The 4755-nt window shown below is 41.2% G+C and overlaps 1 pseudogene; it reads right to left on the bottom strand.

The window, feature by feature from the left end:
- Positions 1–1475: 1475 nt before the first annotated feature.
- LOC109692272 (PHD finger protein 23-like) lies at positions 1476–2225 on the bottom strand (annotated as a pseudogene).
- Between the last annotated feature and the right edge of the window lie 2530 nt (positions 2226–4755).

The raw sequence follows: 4755 nt of genomic DNA, 5'->3' as shown, positions 1-4755 counted from the left end.
GCTCTACCTCTTGAGCAACATCCCACACTTTTTTTTTTTTTTGCATTGTTTTTGAAGTAGAGTCTCACTAACTTTGTCTGAGCTGGCCTCAAACTTGTGATCCTCCTGTTTCCACCTCCCAAGTAGCTGAATAACAGGTGTGGGTGGGCCACCATGTCCAAACGATATGTGTTTCTTGTAGGCAACAGTTACTTTGTTGTTAATCCAATCTTTGTTTTTTAATCCAATCCACCAATCTGTGTTTTTTAATTGGAGAATTGAGACTATTAACATTCAGAGATATTATTGAAAGGTATGTACTAATTCCCATCATTTTGTTGTGTTTTTTGGCAATGTCTGATTCTTTCCTAATTCTCATTTGCTTATTTACTCTAGTGAGACATATTCTACCCATTTTCTAAGGCCATGTTTATCTTCTCCTTCTGGTATAGGATTCCTGTAAGTATCTTCTGCAGTTCTGGTTTAGTGGTCATTCATTCCTTTTGTTTTTGTTTATCATGGAAGGTTTTCATTTCCCTCAAATTATGAAAGATAGCTTTACTGAGTACAGTAATCTAGATTGGCAGATATTTTCTTTCAGGGCTTGAAGTACATCATTCCATGCACTCCTCGATTTTAGAGTTTCTGTTAAAAAATCTGCTATTATTCTGATAGGTTTGCCTTTTATAAGTTCTTGGCACTTCTCTTTTGCAGTTTTCGATATTTTTCCTTGTTCTGTATGCTCAATATGTTAACTACAATATCACAGGGTTCTTTTCTGGTCTTTTTTTATAAGTGTTTTATATATACATATTTACACCAGAGTTTTATAGACAAATGCCCCATCCATGCCAATTCTAACCCCTAGACCAGAAAGCAAAGGATGGCAAGTCCAAGGGGCAGATTGTGTCTGCAGATCCAGAAAACCTCCTCCCACTCCCCACCCAACTGCAACAGGTTCAATTTCAAGTCTGTGGAGCTGGAAGACTTGGGTCAGAACAAAGACACTCATCTCCAAATAAGTTTCCCTTGGGAATTCCTGGGGACAATGTCCATATCCAAGCTCCAGAGGATAGGATGAGGACTCAGGTTCAGTTCCCAAGCTATGTTGACATTTAAAATATCTATCCTAGGACAGTGATGTCAAGGCTCCCCAGATTTGGGAACTGTGGCCCCCTAACCGCCAGGCATCTGGCCACAGTTCTTTGCATTTCTGGCAATAAAAGAAGTCAGAGACATTGGTCTTCTTAAACTTAGCACAGGAAAAATGGATCCATGTCCACACAGGCTGTACTCTATAATGGCTGCCATGCAACAGGCTTTTAGTAGTAAAATGTGACCAAGTCCCATGATCATCACCTGATTCTACCATGATGTCCCTCCACATTCATGATCTCTATCTCCATCTTGGATTGTTTCAGTGCTCTACCACCTTCAATGGCAGGGGACCTAGGAAACTCAAGAGCTGCTGGGGCTCCCCCCTACATATACAGCTGTCATCTCTTTTCTTCTTCCTTTTCCTCTTCTTTAGCATCTGTATCACTGGAAGGTTCCTGGGGAAGTCCCAGAGGTGAAAGTCTATCCCATGCTCTACCCTTTTCATGTTCTGCTTCTTGCTCTTGTTGATTCCAGACCTCTTTTTCCCATCCCCAGGAGCTGGATGAGACCCCCAATGCACCCCAAATTCAGTCCCCTGCTCCTGGCCTCAACTTTCTGGTTTTTTGGTCCTTTTTTTGAGGAGGCTGGGAGAGAGATCCTCCTGGGAAAGAGGTACCCCAGAGCAGCAGGGGCTGAGAGGTATGTGTCAGGAATGTGGGAACAGTGGAGGGGCCACTTAGGGCCCATCCAGATCAAAGACAAAGTCCTTGAGCTTCATCTTCCTGAGCAGAGTGACTGCAAGGGGCCTACAGATAGAGAAAGTGGATCTTGGGGACCTTCTTCATTTGCCTTTCTCTTGGATGGCTTTGCTTTCTTAAAAAAGATCTGGATAGTTCAAATGTTTGAGGCAGCCAAGTCTCAGTCATCACTATCTGCTGCACTGTCACTTCACAATGGAAAGCTAGAGCCAGAAGCTGTCCAGTCACTTACTTTTTTGCTAGGGGAAATGTAACCAGCATAGGACAAGACAAACTTCAGAATTTGTTGAAATCTTCTATTGTTTCCTTACATTTATCTGGTGGCTGACTCTCTGACTTAAGACTTGGAGGTGGATCTTTGAGACTGGGCTCTGCCCTGGCTTCCAGCATCACTCCCTCTCCTTCTCCCAGCCTGGTGCCCCCTTCCCCTAAGCTGGAAATGCTGGTGCTGCCTCTGGTACACTGTGCTCCTGCTGCCTCACTCCACAGAAGTGTCTGCTTTGGCCTGGTTGAGACTCTAGTCCAATAGCTGCTGCTACTACCTCCCTCTACCACTGCCTCCTGCACTCCCCAGACTGGGCCCCCTCCTCCCATGCCAGTGGCTGTCTGCTCACTTCCTGTTTGGTGTTCTAAAAGTCTCCTGTACCTGTTGATCACATCTTTCCCAAGATTTGCAGAATTTCCTGTGATTTTTAAAAAAGATAAGATACTTCTATCTTATATCTCTTCTATGCCCATGATTTGATCTTTTAATGGTGTCCTAGAGGTCTTATATGTTCTGTTTGTATTTTTAATTTTTTTGTTGTTGTCTGAATGTTCTAGTTCATCTATTTTGTCCTTAAGCCTTGATAGTCTATCTTCTACTTAATCCAGTCTAATAATGAGGCTTTCAACTGAGATTTTATTTCTCTTATTCCACTTTTAATTTCCAAACCTCAGATTGATATTTTGTCAGAATCTCTCTCTCTCTCTCTCTCTCTCTCTCTCTCTCTCTCTCTCTCTCTCTCTCTTTCTCTCTCTCTCATCTTTTTTCAGTACTGGAGTTTGAACTCAAGGCCCTGTGTTTGCTAGGTAGGCACTCTATCATTTGAACCATGCCTCCAGCCCTCAGAATCTTTCTCATGATTGAATTTCTCTTTTATATCCTGTGTTGTCTTTCTTATTTCATTCAGCTGTTTATTTGTATTTTCTTTGAATTCATTTAGGTGTTTATTTGTGTTCTCTTTGATTTCATTGATCACTCTTATAATGACTCTTTTGAATTCTTTGTCTTATAGTTCATCCACTTCACTATCATTACCATGTTATTGTGGAATTGTTGACTTTTGGGGAGTCATACTACCTTTTTTTTCCCCATATTTCTTGTTTCTGTGTTGGGATTTGCACATCTTGGGCCAAGTTGTTGGTTGGAAGTATTAATCTCCCATATTCTTTTAGTTAAAGTATTCACAATATTCAGATAGTACTAGATGGTGGCAAGGTTGAGGTGCAGTTCTCACTACTGGCCTGGTGTGACTCAGTAGACATTTGCCCAACATGCTCAAGGCACTGGGCCAGATCTCCACTGCTACTCAGAAAGGAGAAAGCTAACCAGAGCATGGGGGAATCTCTACTAATCTTTACTGAGTCTTCACTGTGGCTGTATCTATGATGCATTTGGCTCAATCTACTTTAACCAAGTTAATCTTTCTTTCTTCACATTTTCAAAGTAGTTCTAGTTGGAAAATAGTGTTATAGCTTAGAGATCCATTCTGTGGTCAATGCTCTTGGTCTTGATCTCCTAGTTTTTGTTGAGGCCAGAGTTACGAAAGAAAACTAATCCCTTTATCTTGAGCCCTCTGACTTAAACTGACCCGTTAGCCATTAGGCACCCAAGGGTCAAATCCATTGCAATGCTAGAAATATTTCTCATGTCTACTTTTTCTATGTAGAGAGAATGAGAGAAAGTGTCTTTTGACAAAAAGAAATAGGGAAAAAATTTAGTACTTCCTTGGCCTACTTTTTACCCTGTACAAATATTCACTGTAGATACGCAGCCTTTAAAAATCTTTACCAATGTCATTCTCATTCTCACTCTACAGACAACTAATTTTCAATCTATTGAAAGTATACTCCTTTCCTAACAAACTCTACTATCCCTTTAAAAACTGCTTAAACAAATTAATACAAATGCTCACTGATCAAAGCACATGCCAATTCAAAGTCCCTAGAAACCATATCAAAACCTGCAAAGATTTTAGAAACTAAGGACTGGCAAAGTGGCTCAAGTGGTAGAGTGTCTGCCAAGGAAGACACTGAGTCCAACCCACAGTACCACAAATAAATAAAAAAAGACACCTTAATGGCATGGGAAAGGCAAAGCATTTTTTAAAAAGATTTCAGAAACCAAGATAAAGACCATTGCTGGGGTATAACCAATAGCCCAAAATGAAGTTTTTGGAACCAGAACAAGGCCACAAAAAACTATGGAGCAGTTTCAACATCGAACTTACAAAGCTCATTGAATCTCAGAAACTATTACAAAGACTACTACTTTGGTATGACTAGTAACTCAAAGTCAAGTTCCTGAGACTGGAGTAAAACCCCAGAGCCACTTCAGAGAACAAGATGAAGACCACTATTGTGGCTCAAACAAAAATCCCAAGGAGAGTTTCTGAAGAATCTAACCTGTAATCCAACCAAAGTTTCTGGACCAATGCCTGTGAAGACTATGGAATCTGTGCAACCAATCCAGTCCAACTAGGTAATTATGCTAGGGCTATTCCAAGTTACACATCAGTGAGCACAACTCCATAATAAAGGAGGGGTGAGGAGTCAATATCTCTCAAGTGGGGAGGATGGTACAGCTGGAGACAGATAGGGCAGAACCACTGATGGCTGACACTGAAGCAAAGTTTCGTGCAGTCTACTGTCACCCAAG

The sequence above is a fragment of the Castor canadensis genome, chromosome 4, assembly GCF_047511655.1.
Source record: "Castor canadensis chromosome 4, mCasCan1.hap1v2, whole genome shotgun sequence".
NCBI classification, from domain to species: Eukaryota; Metazoa; Chordata; class Mammalia; order Rodentia; family Castoridae; genus Castor; species Castor canadensis.
Note: the sequence above shows the minus strand (reverse complement) of the source record. Positions and strands in the feature narration are given on the sequence as shown.